General features: G+C 39.9%; 1 protein-coding gene across 1 annotated transcript in view; it reads left to right on the forward strand.

Moving 5' to 3' along the window:
- tbkbp1 (TBK1 binding protein 1) overlaps positions 1-17,914 on the forward strand; it is an 80,575-nt gene that overhangs the window by 2,034 nt on the left and 60,627 nt on the right. The window lies entirely within an intron of this gene.

Raw genomic sequence — 17,914 nt, forward strand, 5'->3', positions numbered from 1 at the left:
TCTGTTTAACTGCAAAGCACACTCATCACTGAAGTAAACCGTCAGTAACTCAGTATCACATTTTTTGTCTATTTTGTAGATAGAAAAGAATTTGACCCATTGCTGATGCTTAAGCCGGTGGTTCACCAAACTGAAAGGGCTTAAAATTTGAATCTGAAGCAAAGTAATGGACAAGCTAGCTGACCAGGATCCGTCCAGCCTGGTATATAGACACAGATACTTGTGTTTAAGCTGCATCTCCTGGTTGTATGAATGTGGGTTGATGTGACTCCTGCACATGAGATGGAAATGGCACAGTGGAAACCAAGAAAATGGAGATTTGTAAGAGGTGTTTAATTAAAGTTGGAGAAAATGCTGTTCTAACCAAGAGCTTTTGGTGTATAAATCACACCAAAGCATGAAGTGAAAAATGAAGGAATGTGATACTTGAACAGGATCCAAGACTTAACTCTTAGGTGTGTGTTTGTGCCTCCAAATCTACCCCCTGACGTGGAATTCATGGTTTTGCATTTTTGTTTGTTTGTGTAGCTATTCAGCTGGCCTGAGTAAAAGTTTATGGATATGCAACCGTTGCAGACATGCTTGCACGGAGCCCAAAAAGCCCTCGAAAAATAAAACAACCAAGAAAAGGAGAAAAAATCTCTTAGCCTGATGGAGATCATGGGCACCCCTGGTGACAGTACAAAGATGCAGCATGTAGACAGCGGAAAAGCACCGTGTCCTCTGTGCAGGGTCAATGCACAAAATAATTTTTGTTTAGGTCCTTGTGGTTTGTTTTTGGTGTGTTTGTTAGCAAATTTACTCAAAGTTTTTTGTATGGATTTGTATGAAAAGTTTACCCCGGGTGTGATTTGGTTGAGCTTCACAGTGATTAACTTTTGAGGTCAAGATCATCAAAGCCTGATTTTTATTTTTATTTTTATTACTTTTACTATCCAAAAGTTAAAATGTCTGGTTATTATCCAATTAGGTCAAATCTCAAATTTTTAACTTACAAACTCAAACTTCTGAGAAAATAGCTACAATTGAGGAAGACAACTTGGAACTTCAATTTAATAACCCCAAATTTTGACGTATGGGTGCCAAAAACAACCCAGATCTCTGTAACAACAAACTTTGTTAAGGATTTTTTTTAACATCGAAAGATCGGAAAAAATTGCTAAATCTCCCATCATGTACTCACAATTCCATATTAAACTATAACGGCTTGATATTCCCACAAAAATGTTACAGACTAAGAGTAACACAGCATGCTGCTCATCATTATTCATTCAGGATGTGTTTAGATTAAATTATATTGTAGTTTGAAGTCGTTTGTCTTTCTTTTATGACAAACACAAAATGTTTTTGCATAGACTGAATATTTAAAGGATTCTCTCAAGAGTGGGCAGGGACATCGTGCTGAAAGGCAGTCGGGATTGTCTTCACGGGCCTCATAGCGTGTACACAGGTGCACAAGGAGGAAAGCGAACATTTGAGCATGAAGGAGTGCCTAGACCATGAAAACCTTGAATATCTAATCACTCTTTTGGGACTAACATCCCTGATCCGAGTCATTATTTCACATGTTCATATAGCCTTAATAATTAGCACCATGCGCAATCTGTCAGTCACTGTCAGTGCCTCTGCAGTGGCCTGTAAGAGGGGTCAAGAGGTTACATTAAGAACGCTTAACTTTAAGCTTCCCATCCATCTACAGAGCCAGATCTTACCGGTCTCCAGACTTCAGTTGATTAGCACCACTTCAGCTTTCATCCCACCCTTCTTGTCAGTTCCCAGGGGGTCGCCTTTGAGGGAGCTAATTTAAGTAAGTGAATCATAACTTTACCTGCTAATCACCAATCACATAACCACTGTACTGCTGTATCGTCCCTCATGGGTCCGGGCTTGTTTTGCTGTTTTTCTGCCCTCGTTAATCATGTTTTTTTCCCTCCACGCTTTAAATTGGATCGCAGCGAGCTCCTCCATGCTTGAAGCTGTTGTATAATGTACTTTGTTATTTGCTGATAAGTGCTGTTGATGCTGTTTTTTTGGAAACATGATGCGCTGTGAAGTGAGGTTAGAGTATGCCAGTGAGTTTACTCTCATGAGGAAATGGCCTCTCAGACAGATTTTGTTTAGAAAATTATTAGATTTATGCCGAGGACACAGTCTACACCTAATATTACATATGTTATTTTGGGGTTTGTTGTGTTTTATTTGATTGTATTTAGACACACTTGAGGGGAAAGTGTGCATCCCCAGCTCTGGGATTGAGCTTTCATTGTGTGAGACACACCGTCAAGTGTTTATATCATTTTTTTAATAATACAAAGTCTTTTTTAGGGGCGGCTGTTTGGTGCCGGCCGACTTTGAGACTTGCTCTATGAGTAACTCCTGTAATGTGTTTAAAGACAGTGTTTGTGTGTATTTGTGTGTGTGTGGAAGGAGTGGTTACTGACGCAATCACACTGAGAACATTGGCACCTTTCATTGCACAGAGGAAGTGTTTTTCTGTGCTGAATGAATTAACGTGCCGAAGCAAACGAGAATCACAGCTGAAACAGCTGCCGTTTGCACGACTCGTTCAGGGTGCAAAATCTGAAAAATCACATCCTTTGCAATACGCAGAATCTTAAGAGCAGATTTGCTCTGCAGGTCTAACATTTAACCCTTCTGGAAAAGAAATGCTTTTCAAATCGTTGCCTCAGTTTTGCAAAATAGAGAAACGCAGTCGATTATTAGGTCTGCTCAGCTCTGTGAGTGGCACATTTCGGGCTCTGCTAATCACTGATGTTTTTTTTCCCTGCAAAGTGCGCATTAAGATTCTGACATGCAAACATAAATCTGCTTTTCTGTTATCATTAGAAGAATTTCTCATCCAGACACGATTCATAATTAAATTATGCAAAGCTAAAAGCTGCCACTCACATAAATGAATAAAATCAATGCAACTTTTATATTACACAACACTACACACACACTCACACACTATATTATAGATGGACGCCCACATGACAAATAATGTAATTTGGTTGCTACAAGTTTATAAATGTAATGCTTGTAATGTAGTCTCATGCTGTTGGCCTGAATGAAAGATAAGGCGTGGGGAACAGAAGTCTGATTGACTCAAGTATTTCTGCTTCAAACTCCAAGTGAACTTAGTCATGCAACACATCATTTGGAAGCACAAAGGGATTTTTAGAGGGTTTCTCACATATGAAGTAGTACCCTTTAAGACCTGAAAAGGAGATATTGTGTAAGGTCAGTGGAGCTCCAATTATAGGGGTAGCTCCTTTGCAGAAATCACGACATAAAAATACACAAAGCTTGTGCAGAGCACTTTTAGGTAGGAAGTATTTTCTTTCTATTGTCTATTTAAGGTACATATCCTTATTTCCCAATGGGTCACCACAGTGGAGGGGACAAAACCCTCCTGTTTATACTAGGTACCACCACTAGGGGTAGGTTATTCGGCGTGTGAGGCAACTGTGCTAACCAACTAGCTAAGACTACAGGTCAAATTGTCATGGTCCTGGGTCATTTTGACCCAGTGTTCTTAGTTTTTCTGTAGTTTTGTATTTTGTTTCTTATGTCCATTGGATTGTTTGGTTTGGTATTTGGATTCCCCCTGTGTCCATGTTTTTATTGTGGTGTTTGCTCTGGTACCGTGTTCCCATCCTATGTGTTCTGTGTTCTCCTCATCCCCTCGTATTCATCCTTCTCTGCCTCTCTCTCTGCCTCTCTCTCTCCGTGCTCATCTCTGTGTACTGTTGTGTTTAAGGTCCACATCTTGGTGTCAGTATCGTCAGTTTTGTGTCCTCCCTGCTCGGCCATGAGTAATTGTCTTCAGCTGTGTTCCCCGTGTGTTCCCACTTCCCTCGTTACCTTCTGTGTATTTATGTCAGAGTGTCCCTTTGTTCTGTGTTGCGTCGTCCCTCTAGGTTGTGTGCATTTTCCGTGTCTTCCCAGCGCCTCAGCTTTTAGTTGCTCCCAGTATAGTTTTATATGACTTATGTTCCTGTTAATAAAGACCGGCCTTTGAGTTCATCCCCGTGTGTCTAGAGCCGTGCATTTGGGTCCTCTCTTGCCTTCACACAGCCGCCGCATGACACAAATAATGCATTCTCACCAGGGAATTTACATAATCACGTTGCGTCAGATGCTATTTGTGTTTCATCATTATGCATGAGGTATTTTATGGTATTTTATTTTAGAGACTTACAAAATCAACTTCAGGAGGCTGGAGAGGTGCTGGTGACATAAGGTTATCTGCTATGAGACTGTGGTTCACATTTCCTTTGGACCATTATGTTTTGGACTTATTATCTGGGTTAGGTTCAGGCACTAGTGGCTCAGTCACAGCAGAGCACGGCAACCTCTTTGTGACTAGAAAAAAATCAGCAGTTCCCCGACATTTGTGTTGAGTTTTTTGCTGTTGCTGGTTTAGACTGAGGGTGTTGCAACCACTGAGCGACTGTTTTCGATCACACAATGGCTAAATACATTGCAACCTCTCTTAGACAGATTGGCAAAGCATTGCAAATAACTGGAGATTTGCAACACATTGAAATCAATGCTAAAGACCGCAACTCAGGGCATCTCTTTGCAACCAGTGATTCCACTCAGCTGCTTGTATTCTGCCTATATTCATACATAAAAACAAGGTTGCTGAGCACCTGTGTCATTTCGCAGTTAGATTGCTGCCCTGAAAGAACTAGGTGAGTTTTTGTGGAAGATTTTTGAATTTCTGTTTCAAATCTGGCAGAACTTGAATTCAAACTGGCAACAGATTCACGACAGATGGCAACAGATTCCTGATTTTTGCCAATTTATGACAGTTAATCTCAAAGAGATTGAACGTAATGGCCATCTTGACCCCTTTCAATTACAACCTGATAGCAGACTGATAGGTGACCTACTCTTATTGATGTTTTATTGCAATCGTGACGCATCACAGTTGCTTTAAAGACAGCAGCTGACTACATGTGTTAACAGATCTGATCTCTCTCTCCAAAGAAACCATTTCAAAGGCAGTGATTAGGTCATGTCATGGTCTGCAACCACTGTTATATTGTAAAACCTGCTTGTCTAACACTATGTAAACACTTTGGGTGAAAACACACCCCATTGAAAAAACGTTAGGAGTTACAATCCCGCTTTGCCGATGCTGTAACCTGCTGTGTGCCACCAAAGAACTCTTTGTGTTTAACTAAGAGTTGCAATGCAGAGTTATACAATTGGTGGGTATAGAATACTTCCTTTGTGAAACTACTCAAGACAAGGTTTGTGTGTGTTTTTTCTTTTTTGAGTGCTGTGTTGGTTAACAGCAGGACACAAAAGAGAGCTATGAGTTCATTTGTATTGGCAGATGATCTTGGCTAGCTGTCCGTGGCTGCAGACTGAAGACAGTAGTTGGAGATGGCTGGAGAGCAGGACAAGCAGGTTTAATGCACAGTGAGCTGAGCCCAGGTAACTGAAATGAACCAAAGTACACGAAGAATACAAAACTAGGAACAAAAGCTGGCTCTAGCGTAAGTACATGAGAGACTAAAGGATCTGACAGCCAGTGAAATGAAGAGCTGGGGTATGTATGCAGCTGTGTCCTAAAAGAAGCCAATAGAGCTTAATGTTAGAACATTATGAATACAAAGTGTTCTCTAGTGTTAAAGTCATAGGCGGCATTGAGGTTTTTTAGTTCTTTAACAACTTCTAGCTCCTGACAGACAAGAGTAATAATTAACACCAACAGTTCTTGTCATTAAACACAAACATGTACAGTTTGGGTTTTTTAACATATGATTAACGCTGCTATTTTTATTGTGAGGATAGTTGGATGAGTCATTTTATTGTTCTATATAAATCTGTGTTGTTTTTCTTCCCTGAACCTTGCTGCCCTGCTGGACTGAATCTGGGAGCTGTCAGCACGTTAAGAGTGACAACGCTGAGCAGTACACACTGTCTTCTTCGTACAAAGCATAACTGTCGTTATCGTCTTCTGCAAACGAGATCTTTCAAAAGGCAGTTCTGACATGATAATGCATTGAAATAGTCAAAAACATGCAGAAAGATTGAAGCCATTCAAGCAAATAAAGGACAGAACATAACACAAAGGACAGAAAGTCGTGTTCTTTAAAAAAAAAAGAAAGAAAAGTTGGCAAAAATTCGACTAAAGCAAGTATGTCGTAAAGACCTTGGCCTCTCCAGCTTTCTGCTCTGTGAGTGACAAGCTGCTTGTGTTTAACTGCTGTGCTCTTTAGACTGGCTTCAAAAGCAGGATTTAATTTAAGACACTGCATGCGTTATTTCCTCTCATAGCTGAGTGTTCACTGTATATCGGCTGCATCAGGACGGCACAAACTGTTATTTGCACGTCTGTCTTCTTCGTCGTGACGCTTGCACAGCCTGCGTTGGCTTATTGCAGCTTCGACGATAGCGTTAATGATGTTCTCACCTCAGGGGATGTCACGGGGAGATGGGATTAATGACAACGAATAATTTTCTAATGAATTAGAATTAATTTGAGTGTCAGGTCAAAATGATGACGTAGAATTGATGTAAATGGATTGCATCACAGCTCAGAGGTCTGCTGGGATAATAAAGTGTTTATTATCCACTAAATGAGGCGGTTATTTCCAAAATTTATTGGCCTTTGCTGTCATCTTGAATTAAGTCTTTGATCGATTCTTAATTTAAAAATATTGATTATTGCAGCTTTCTCTAGCTTTATTAAAACCATTCTGTTCCACACTGTTAATACGTATTTGATCAAACTCAGGCCTCACTTACAGCCCAACATTTAATCAAAAGGAAATTGTGGATTTATGTCAATGTATTTCATTAGTTAAATTATAGGGGTTTAGTTTTATGGATGGCATTGTTAGATTAACAGTAACTCTCAACGAGGTTATTTGGCAAGAGATACGACATTGCTGCAAAATGAGGCACAAACAGTCACGGTGCACGGCATGCAAAAGTCTTGAGCCTTCCCATTTCTTTATAGTTTCTTTATAGTGGTTTATAAATTCAATTCAATTTATTTATAATGTGCCAAATGACAACAACAGTCACGTCAAGGCCCTTTATATTGTATGGTAGAACCTGCAATAATGCATACAGTGAAAAACTATCATATGATTCCTATGAGCAAGGGAGGACAAACTCCCTTTTAAGAGGAAGAAACCTCCAGCAGAACCAGGCTCAGGGAGGGGCGGGGCCATCTGCTGCGACCGGTTGGGGTGAGAGAAGGAAGACAGGATAGATCCCAATACCTATAAATTATTCAAGCATAAAAATGGCAAAGGGATGAATTGTGTTATGTCTACACATAACTGACAACTTGGCAAGAACCTAGCAACCTGTCAAAATAACACAGTTTGTTCCCATTTCTTTAGCTAAATCTATTTAAAAAATGCAAAACATAACAGTTTGACAGGCATAAGATACTCAAAATAATCAAAATACAGGCGTCAACAATGTCACCATTAAGCTTTTTTGTTGCTAGGAAGAAATTTTTTTTTAAATTGTTTATTTTTTTTTTACAGACAATGGTGCACATAGAAGTTGCAATTAATAATCCACTTTGTTCACTCAGCACCTTGATGATGCTGTAGTTTCCACTCAGCACCTGAGAGTCGGGCTCAGCCTTAGGAATATGAGGTCGTTTGTCTCACTCTGCAGTATCATCACTGGTGGCCAGCGAACATTAGACCGATTGCATGCGCACACACAGCAAGGAAGCATCCTGCCTAGAAACAGTCCCGACATAACTCTCAGACAATTTATGCAAAACTTATTTCATTTTCCTCCAATAGATTCGCCACTGTTCCATACTTTAGCTTTCAGTGTCTCCTGCCCCTGGGTCAGCTCGCTGGGAGGATCTACTCACTTATGTGTTCATATACATAAATATGGACGTTTATGTAAGCTACTTACTGACTGAATCACTAAATGAAAAGAGAGAGCACAGGCCCTGCTGGCTGACGGAATATTCATGGATGGCTTTCAAGGGTCACCAGGGGTAAAGGAAGAAGGAGACAGGGAGAAAAAACAGGGAATGACTGCCACTAACTGCTGTGTGTCCTGCCTTTATGTTTTATTCATGTGATGTCTCTATTTAGGCCTGGCTGTTAAATAAGTCAAAGTATTGCAGGCTAGAGCAAGTCAGGTACTCAGTTGTGTAAGTCACTGCAGCAGGTTTCTCTGTTTGACATCTGTGAAAATAGAATTTTCTAACAGTCATCATTTTGAGCTAAGATAATGATCATTTCCGAAAGATGCTAACCAGTCACGACTGGTGACTAAATGTTAATCATTTTAATAGAGAAAGCACCAAAATCCAATTAAGCACAACCCCCAGGCTCACCTGCATAAAAACAGACATAAGAGGCTTCTTTTGAAGTACGGTTGATAACGGTGATTGGTTCCAGAGCACAAAGTGTCTCTTTTTAATCCAAATAAAAGCAAAAGTAATGTTAAGTCAGTGATAGACAGTTCCCATGAGCCTCAAAATCCACTCAGATTTCACTAATCAGGTTTATGGCACAGTGGAAAATGCTGCACAACTTGTTACACCTGGAGAACATATAGGTGACAAAGCTTTGATAATTTCAGGGAATAAATCCTCTTGAGGCGACCTCCTGGTTACCTTCAGGAGACAAAAAGGTAAAAAAACAACAACAAAAAAAACCCAAACAAATCTGGAGACACAGATATAAATATGTCCTTTTTTTTTATTACAATACTTTGATGTTGTGGTTTAAAATCTTTTTGGAAATAAACGTTTGAGAGAAATATCAATTTTATGCAACTCTGGGAGAATTTCAAAGACATGGGCATCAGTTTTATGAGTACTGACTGCTAAGTTCAAGTCCAAAAAGGCAAAAAAACAAAAACCCTAAGCAGTCACACATTCAGATATTAACAGCCCGTCCCCTTGTTATCCAAACTTGAGTGAATGGAATTATTATCCAAGCTGTCCATTGTCCACTGAGCTGTGAAAAATGCTAATGGCATTTAGAAATGCTCCATTTCAGCTTCTACATCCAAATAAAGTCGTTCAGATGAGATACTGAGGGAAGTCGCCTGAACGCTTGAATAGCTTGCCATGTCAGTGTAAGTTTATCATACTAGATATAACAGATGATTAAAACTACAAAAGTAAATTGTACAACGAGGTGATGAAAGCATTCCTCAGAGACTTTGGTCCATATTGACATGATAGCATCACAGAGTTCCTGCAGGTTTATTAGCTGCACAGCTGTCATGCAAATGTCCATTTGAGTGCATTAAACTCACTGTCATGTTGAAAGAATCACTTTAAGATTATTTACATTTTTTGACATGGCCTGTTATCCTATTGAAAGAATCAAACCATCCGTAACAGATGGGAGAGGTCAATGTGACCAGAAAGCCTTGCATTTCTGCACATGTCAGTCTACTTTGAATTTGTGTTAATCAATTCTCTTGAAATAAAAAAAATGCAGTGTATGAATTCACTTTGCTCTCTGTCTAAAGACCTTTTTCAAAATGTTTTTATATAACTGTGGTGTAATATCTGTGGGCTAAGAAAGTGACCACTGATTCTCTCTTTACTGCTGCTTCTGTAAAAGCCAGGGGCAGCCCACCTGCATCGAGGCTCTCCTTTCAATCAGAGTTTTGGCTTTGGTTGAGTCACTTTACCATATTCTTTCAAGCCTCACTTCTTTCAAACTCGTCTTTGCTGCTCTGAGAAGAAAAAACCTCCCACCTCCCACTGCCCTGTCACAACTGTTTCTCCATTGTTCAGCAGAAACCCCACTGACTGCACCAAATACCACCAAGACTTTGCACAGCAGTAGAGCAGGAAGGTGATAACGAGGAATGACTTTTTAATAAATATATATATAGATATACATAAAACACCTTGAACATTGTGTTGCAGCTGCAGGGATGATATAACACGGTTGTGTTGCTTTTGTTGTTGGAGGACACCTGGTTGCTGAGGAGACTGAAGGAGTGATGTAACAGTAGTGTAATGTGACCACTCACTCTCTCTGCCCACTCAAGGCACCAAGCCAACCAACAGAGGGATAATGTAGTGTAATATGCATGCTGTTAGTGCGTGTTTGTGTGTATGGGGGTGTGTGTGTGACCAGATCAGCTGTGTGACAGAGACTTGTAGTAAAAGCAGAGCAAAAGAGGCATAAAAAGGATTGTGTGTGAGACATTGAGAAATCCTTGTTCGGGAAGGAGGTAGAAAGTCCGTTTTGGGCCTGGAGTCTTCGTGCTCACTGGGGATTCATGTGATTCTTTTTGTGTCTCTGTAAAACCAGGTTACCCACTTGCTTGTCACTCGTTACAGGACTTCCTAAGCTTAGTCTGGTGCACCTAAAAATATCTCCTCACACTATGAGAATGCCCCACCAGTGCTTTGTATGCCTTTTTGTTGACATCTCTGAAAATGTTTGCCGTTTTAATGTTGCTGCTGCTGCGACTTTATTCATCTCCTTTTAAAGACGTATACACACATATATATATACTCAAAACCGAAGACAACCTTCCTTTCAGTCTGTACACAAGTATGTCAGATTTTGTTTTACTCAAGCCAAGAAAAAAAGAGCAGTCAGGCATATTGACAACCTCTATCAGAGGAAAGATGCCTGCTTCTGGCTGGAGACAGATCCGACCAACAAAATGTCATCAAACTGACTCTGAGGATACAAAGAATAATTTCATTTGAGGCATAATCTTTGGATTCTCAGCACAGCACAGCCACAGCACATAGATTTCCAATAAATATGTAGCTGACAAACAGTGTGCATCAGATCGAGTGACACGCAGGTCACACAGGAAGACTGAGCGGAAGCACAATGATCTGTTTGGACCTTCAGCAAAAACAGTGCTTGTTAGTTTTCCAGTGCAGGTCAGGGGGGGTTATCCTAAAATCTGATATCCAATTCTTGACCACAAGTGGCACTACTGAGCCAATGTCCTGATAACAAGAGGTATGAGCATGGAGATGAATGTCTGCTAATGATCAGTGACTTCAGTCTTCTATATGGCTCATGGCTAATCTGCAATTCCTGTTCCATCTACAGTAAAACCCCCCAAAAGTAAAAGTCAACCCCACTATTAAAGTTAAAAGACATGACATAAATGAGGCCCTGGTGGGTTCCAAAGCAGCTTGCAGACAAAGTAGCAAATATAGGCAGGCTAAAGCAAGTAAAACAATTAAATGAAACATTAACAACTGGACAGAAAGGAAACTATCAGCTGATGTTGGCTGGTATTGCGATCAGCTGATCTGCTGGGACTGCAGGCTGAGATTGACTTTGTGGTCTGCCTGAACTAATAATATAGTCAATTTTTTTATCATGCCTCCCAGGTATGCAACGTCTCTCAATCTACTTCATACACATCCAGAATTGTGAGGAGAAAGAAGAAATAATAAACAGAACGGGATTTACTAGTTAAGTCGGAGATCAAAGAGCGCCTCCTCATTGGAATCCGTACTCCGTTAAATTTTATTAACGTTTCAAGTGACTACAAGTTTTTTTTCCTGAGGAAAATACAGAAATAAAAAAAGAGGTGCATATGCAGAAAAACGACGAGTGACATTTTAATGATCTACTCATCACACATTCATATGTCAAGTTATCCTTGCTTCAAAGGAAATACAGCCTCGATTTATGAAAAATAAACAGCTTTACTGATGTTTGAGATCAGTCAGAATTTTGGGGTATGCCACACAAACGCACCCCAGCACACCAGCAGACATGCTTAATACTGCTAATGCCTGCAATGTCAGTGTAGTTAGTGGCTGTTAGTGTGAAAAGAATGTAGGCTATTTGATATTTGAGAACTATTTGATAACCTGCTTTGTTTTCTTCTTAACACGTCCAGTGGAGGAACTGCTTATTGCCGATACATCATTATTATTTATTTGATTAATCAAAGATAGTAAAGAAGTTAGTGATAATATAATAGTTTCGGGTTTTCAGGGATCCTTTGAAGTGGTAAATGTACTGCACTGACTCCAGCACACACAGTTTTAAACTTATAAACTTGCACAAAATTACTGGTAATAAAAACAAAAACTGTTTACAGCCAAGAAAATACTTATATTAGCCAATAATACAGTATTTATACGTGGTTGCTACTATATTCAACCTTGAAAAAACACAAGTATGATTAATTATAATTAATATTTGATCAATCTCAAATTAAATCAGAAAGAAAGGATCCAATCCACTAGTGTAACGACTTCAGCAGCCAATTTTTAGGTGCCTACATTGCAGCACGTAATAAGGATATCCGAGCCAGTATTTCCAGTTTCATCTGCTGAGCATCAAAACCTAGCTGAATTGTTGTCAAAAGACAGAGTGGTTTGCCACTGTAATTTTTCTTTTGTAATATTTCCTAAATGGACTTGACCATTTAAGACTGACACCCACAAAACTGTAACACTGCAGTCATTTTAATCATTAAGGATTAAATCTGGAAGAACAGCTCATTCTGTGAATCCAGGCTAATTCGTTCACTGTCTCATAGAAACAGCATTGCATCTATTCAGCGTCCAAGAGCTTTGTTTCCTGTAGGAAGGCCTTGACAGTGTTGTTTGCTGAGTGGGCTGCTGTCCGTGGTACTGAAAGCCAACAACCAGATGAACTGTCCACAAAAAGACATAGTGAATTCATGTCCCATTGCAAGTAAACACAATAGTACTGAAAATTAGGAAGAATTTTTTTTCTTCATACTCCACATAATATCTCCCAAATCTGAAACTCTCGACTTGCACCGGTAGCGCTATCGTAGATGCTACAAGAAGGTTGGAAATGAGCTGCGTGAATCATACACACGCCGCCTCGTAATCCCGCGTGACTAAAGAAAACAGATTTTTGGATCCAAAATCCATGAAGACTGTTTTGCTCTCCTCATATATCACCTTGTTTTATTGTTGTTGCTATTCAGTCGAAGCCCTTTCCGCCACCTTTTTAAGCATTTTTTACTTAAAGCTAGATGACAAAAGCTGGAGGATTAGTACATTTATGCAGAAGGTTACTATCTTTAGAGAATAGATGCACAGTCCTTTCCTTTTGCTTGGGTGAATGGTGCGTCTTAAGTTAAAGCTGGTCTACACGTGTGAGAGAGACACGTGAACTGAAACATATGGGTTCAGTGCCCTAACAAGTCTGCTGTTGCGCCTTTGTCTGAGTGTAATAATTGGCTGTCGAATGCAGTTCTCCTACCTCTACCTCTAAACAGAAAGCATGGCACAGGCTGCAAACCCCTTTAGCCTCTTTTCTTTTAATCATCTCTCCCTGCTCCTTCTCTCAGAGTTCTACCTCCGAGTTCTACCTTTATTCATCCAATCAGCTGTGCTGTAATCTACTGTAGTCGTGTCCTTTATCCTTCACAAGCGTCGCATGTCCCCAGCTCCCTCAAGTCAGTTACAGTGAATTTTTCACTGCCTTCTGTCATTCATATGTTTGTTCTTGTCACTCCGCTGGCAGCTCAGACGCCTGTTCCTATCAAACAACAATCGTGCGGTGACTACCGGTGCATGCATACCTCCTTTATTATCCACAGAATGAAAAAGAGACACACGTGAGGCTGAAACTGATGACTTTGGTTGGATCCCATCCATACTGAAATGCACTCCATGAAAGCGCAGAATGGAGTAGTTCAACCCTTTTGGTAAGGCTTTCAGTGTGTTCTGCAGTTTAGCTGGCTGGGGACTTACACAGACACATGGATAGCTCACATGGATAGTGTACAAGTGAGATGAAAGTTTTGCTTGCCATAATGGCAGACGAAATTGTGCTTACTTCCACTGACTGCTTACTAGCGTATGGTTTGGATTTGCAAAGAGTATGCTGCTTGGAGAAACAGATTTAGAGGCAGGGTTCCTCAAAGCACCTCAGGGGCTTTTGTGAGCACTTGGATTACATTTTGTAAGAATATTTGAAAATTAGTTTATATAATTTTAATATGCACTGACTCTAAAAGAGGTGCAGCAAAGTAAAAGGGATGCATCACAGTTTTTGTGTTTGCAGATGCATCAAGTTTCTCTAATAACCAAGTCCTAAATGGTGGCTTCAAACATCGGAATAAATCCCCAAGTTTGTTTGATGAAATACTTCCTAATTTGCTCTAGAAATGAGAAAACGTTTCTCACTTGCTCATTTGAAATTTACAGAAAAATTCTGTCATAGCAGCTTCATAGCTTCCTTGGCTAATAAAAAAAATCTCAGCGACATTGTCATATTAGCTGATCTCAGTGCCACATCAGCTAGTATCTTTGTGCTCATCCGACTGGCAAGTCTCATAAAGGGGCTTTTTTTGCTGTGTATATGACACCCACCTCCACCCCAACACCAACTTAATCAGTGTCATATCATTGATGTCTGCTCAGTTTTGTAACGGGGCGCCGCTGGGGTTTTTCCTCCCTCTGGCTTTCCATGGATGTGTGGGACGTCCAAGATCAAAACTCTACAACCAAATATAAACAGAGTCCAGATGGAAAAGGTTTTCAAAGCAATTCCTAAAAATTCAGGTAACACACTCACACGTCCATGGATTTTATTCTGGGCTTTTCAAAACACTATGTCTACATTATTTGCTCTAATGTCTCTTTTATCTGATGCATGTTCTTTCAGTTATTATACGTACTCGTGTGTTCTCGACTGTGGCAATGTGACATTTAGATAAACTTTAGTGGCCTTTACACATGGCTACATTGGTGTTGTAGACCTCTACTGACCTCCACTGTGCAGCCACAAACAATCCACTTCTCAAGAGTTAAAACAAGACGGAACAGCCGATTAAGTGTTTAGGTGATCAAGAGTAAATTGATTTGAAACAAATTTTATAGTTGAGATGTAAGCTGATATTTAAGCAGAAATGCCACCGTTTAATTGGTATCTCTGCTCAAATGTTAATATATTTTACATAAGAATAGATTTTCTGTCATTTGTAGTTTAAGGGTGCTACCTAACCAACATACCCGACCAAGTTTTCTCCCTTAATTGCTTCAAACATCAAGCAAAGTAAAAGCCGTATGGTAAAAGAATTCAGGTAAAATTAGTTCACTGTATATTAAAACAAATAAGTCTTGATTTACCACGAGAGGAGTTACAAGATGGAGGAGAGAGGACCTAACACAGCTTAATTTTAGCAGTTGAAATTTTCATGGTTAATTAGATTATGTTGAGTTAAATACTCGACATAATCTGGCTTTTGGGACCATGGGGATCAGTTGCATGTTTTGCAAGCTGGCAATCTGGTCTTGGCCTCCCAGTATTGGACTATCCCCTCAGACTTCAAGAGTTCCTTGAGTACATTTTCCTTTGCACATACTCGTCCCCCCCCTCCCCCCCCACTATCTTTTGATTCCCCCTACATACAGTCACATGCATGCATGTGTACACACGCTCACCTTTTCATCTTGCAGTACTCTAGTCTTTACGTGAAGGAGAGCATCACAGAGCCTGGTTTAAAGTGCGTGTGTGTTTTAATTCTTGGTTGGTTCTCCTTTCCTGACTCATCTTCAAAGGCCTGGTTGAGATGACTTATTTTGGATTGATGTTATGACTACATTAGTTAGGTCTGGGCCAGGTGTTTAGTTTTAATTGTTAACGTTTGTTATGTAAGTGGATATCCTCACAAAGCCATTTAAAGATAAACGCATATTGCAGTGTGTGTGTGTTTATTTAAACATCTCTGTGAGCACCAGAAACTGGCACTTGTGGGGACCAAATGCCCATCCTCAAGAATTTGAAGGCATTTTTGAGGCTGAAAATGTGATTCTAGAGTTACAGTTAGGTTATGGTTAGGTTCAGGGTAAGGGCTCGGTTTAGGCATTCATTTCTGATGGTTAGGGTTAGGGTAAGGAGCTAGGGTGGGCATTATATCAATCAGATGTCCCCACTAAGACATGAAAACAAGTGTGTTTGTGTGTGTGTATATGTGTGTGACAGACTGGTGAAAAAGAGAGCAGCCCTCAGCGGTTGAGCGGCTATGTCCTTTGCCAAGGACAGTGACTTTCATTAAAGTAATGTACTCACACCTTACAAAGAGGTACACGTGCTGCTGTAAAACACACACAGGGGACACGCATGTGCTGTCGATATTTTTTATTCATGATCTCATCCACGTGCGCTCATCATGAGTGCATGCATCGCTCGTGTTTATCATATATTCTTTCTGATCCAAGCCACTGCTCTCTTTTCCCTCACACATCATCTTGTCTCTGGACTCATCCAACATGCATCAGCAGCAGTGGCAGCAGCAGAAGCATGCACTTCTAATTAATCAGGAGCCACAGATTGTCACATCAGCACTCAGAGCCAATTAAACACTTGGTTATATTTTCTGTCTTTAGCAGCCTCTCGTAGATCTTAATGTCTTAAAATGATGGAAGCCACGGTTGGAATCAACCTCTCTTTTTGCAGCTCAGTGTAGTAGATTGCGTATTTGCTGAGGGGTACGATTGGATATGAATGCGTTATAATGTGGATATATAATAAAGTTGATTTCTAATAAAATTTTAGGCTCCGGATCTCCTCAGATAAGCCCATAACTTGTTAAAACCACATTATGTGTGGTGCTTTATGATGCATTTGTGTGGATATGCCCACTAAATATGTTCAGGTTTTTTGTGCAATTTCCATGAATCCGGCATCTGAATAAATATGCAGTAAAGAGAAGTTAATTTGAGTAAAGTAGGGTAAAAATTGATATCCAAATAGACATGGTCTTAATTCTGAATGCATTTTCATGACTGAAAATAACAGTGACTTTTCCACTTTGCTCTGTTTGCATTACTTCTCGTTCTCATGCATATTTGGCATACCATCATTTTTCATATTTTTACATTTTAAGCATATTTGTGTGCATACGTACGTGTGTGTGTGTGTGTGTGTGTGTGTGTCTAACAGTCAGTCTTTTAGTCAGTGTATGACAGCAGAACAGACATACTGGAGGAGGATGTGATGTTCTGTGAAGCGAACGAGCCTTCAGATGCCAGGAAAACAAGACAAAAGTGGGATCCAAGTAAGAGTCAGGGCCACTGGCGCTGGAATGATCTGAGCTGTCAAGGCCTTTGGCTGGAGTTAATGTATGTATGCACGAACGTGTGATGGCATCTGACTGATGCTGCTTTCCACTACAAGGCTGTGAAGCTTTGCAGTGCTGTACCGTTTTGCATTACAGCGTCTTCCCCGCCACCTAACCCACCCTTGCAGCAAGTTTTAAAAGAGTCAACAACTGCGGCATCACTGCAAGGAGCCACAAAACTAAACCCGCACTGTGCCATGTGTGTAATGATTATGAGATGTTATTAAATAAACCATGAGAGCCATCTCATCCCATGGAGGATGGGGCATAAGTTAAAAAGCTTCATCACAAAATTAGGACAGCAACAAACTCAATCCTCTTCATCATGAATAAAAAGGAAGTTTGATTCTCCAGTCCATGAAATGTCAGAAAATGAAGAGAAAAATATCCGTCTGAGGTTTTCAGAGAGCAAGAAGATATCTTTACGTTCATTGTTTTGTGCCCTTCAAAGCTCAAAGCTAATCAGTGTTTGGCATTTGATAATAAGATTGGACTAAGAGGCTATTAAACACCAAATAAACAAACATACATATACATAAAACACCTCCTGCTTGGTTGCTAGAGTCTTTTATTCTGAAAGGACCTGTAGCTTAGGCTTGCTAATATTGCTAATATGTGGTAAATAGATATCCCATCCATCCATCAAGTTTTTTCATGTAATATTATTGTTTATTTATTTGTGATTATTTAGTAATCTGAACCATATTTGGTTTGTGGATTACAATTTTGAAGCCTCAGTTTTAGCTTTCTTTGTATTTGGTAGCCAAAACTCAAACCCTATCCTTATTCTTATGGCATAAAAGTAAATATGTTATTTTGTCAATTACATCTCAAGCCC

This window comes from Rhamphochromis sp. 'chilingali' (assembly GCF_963969265.1).
Source record: "Rhamphochromis sp. 'chilingali' genome assembly, chromosome: 22".
Taxonomy (NCBI): Eukaryota; Metazoa; Chordata; class Actinopteri; order Cichliformes; family Cichlidae; genus Rhamphochromis; species Rhamphochromis sp. 'chilingali'.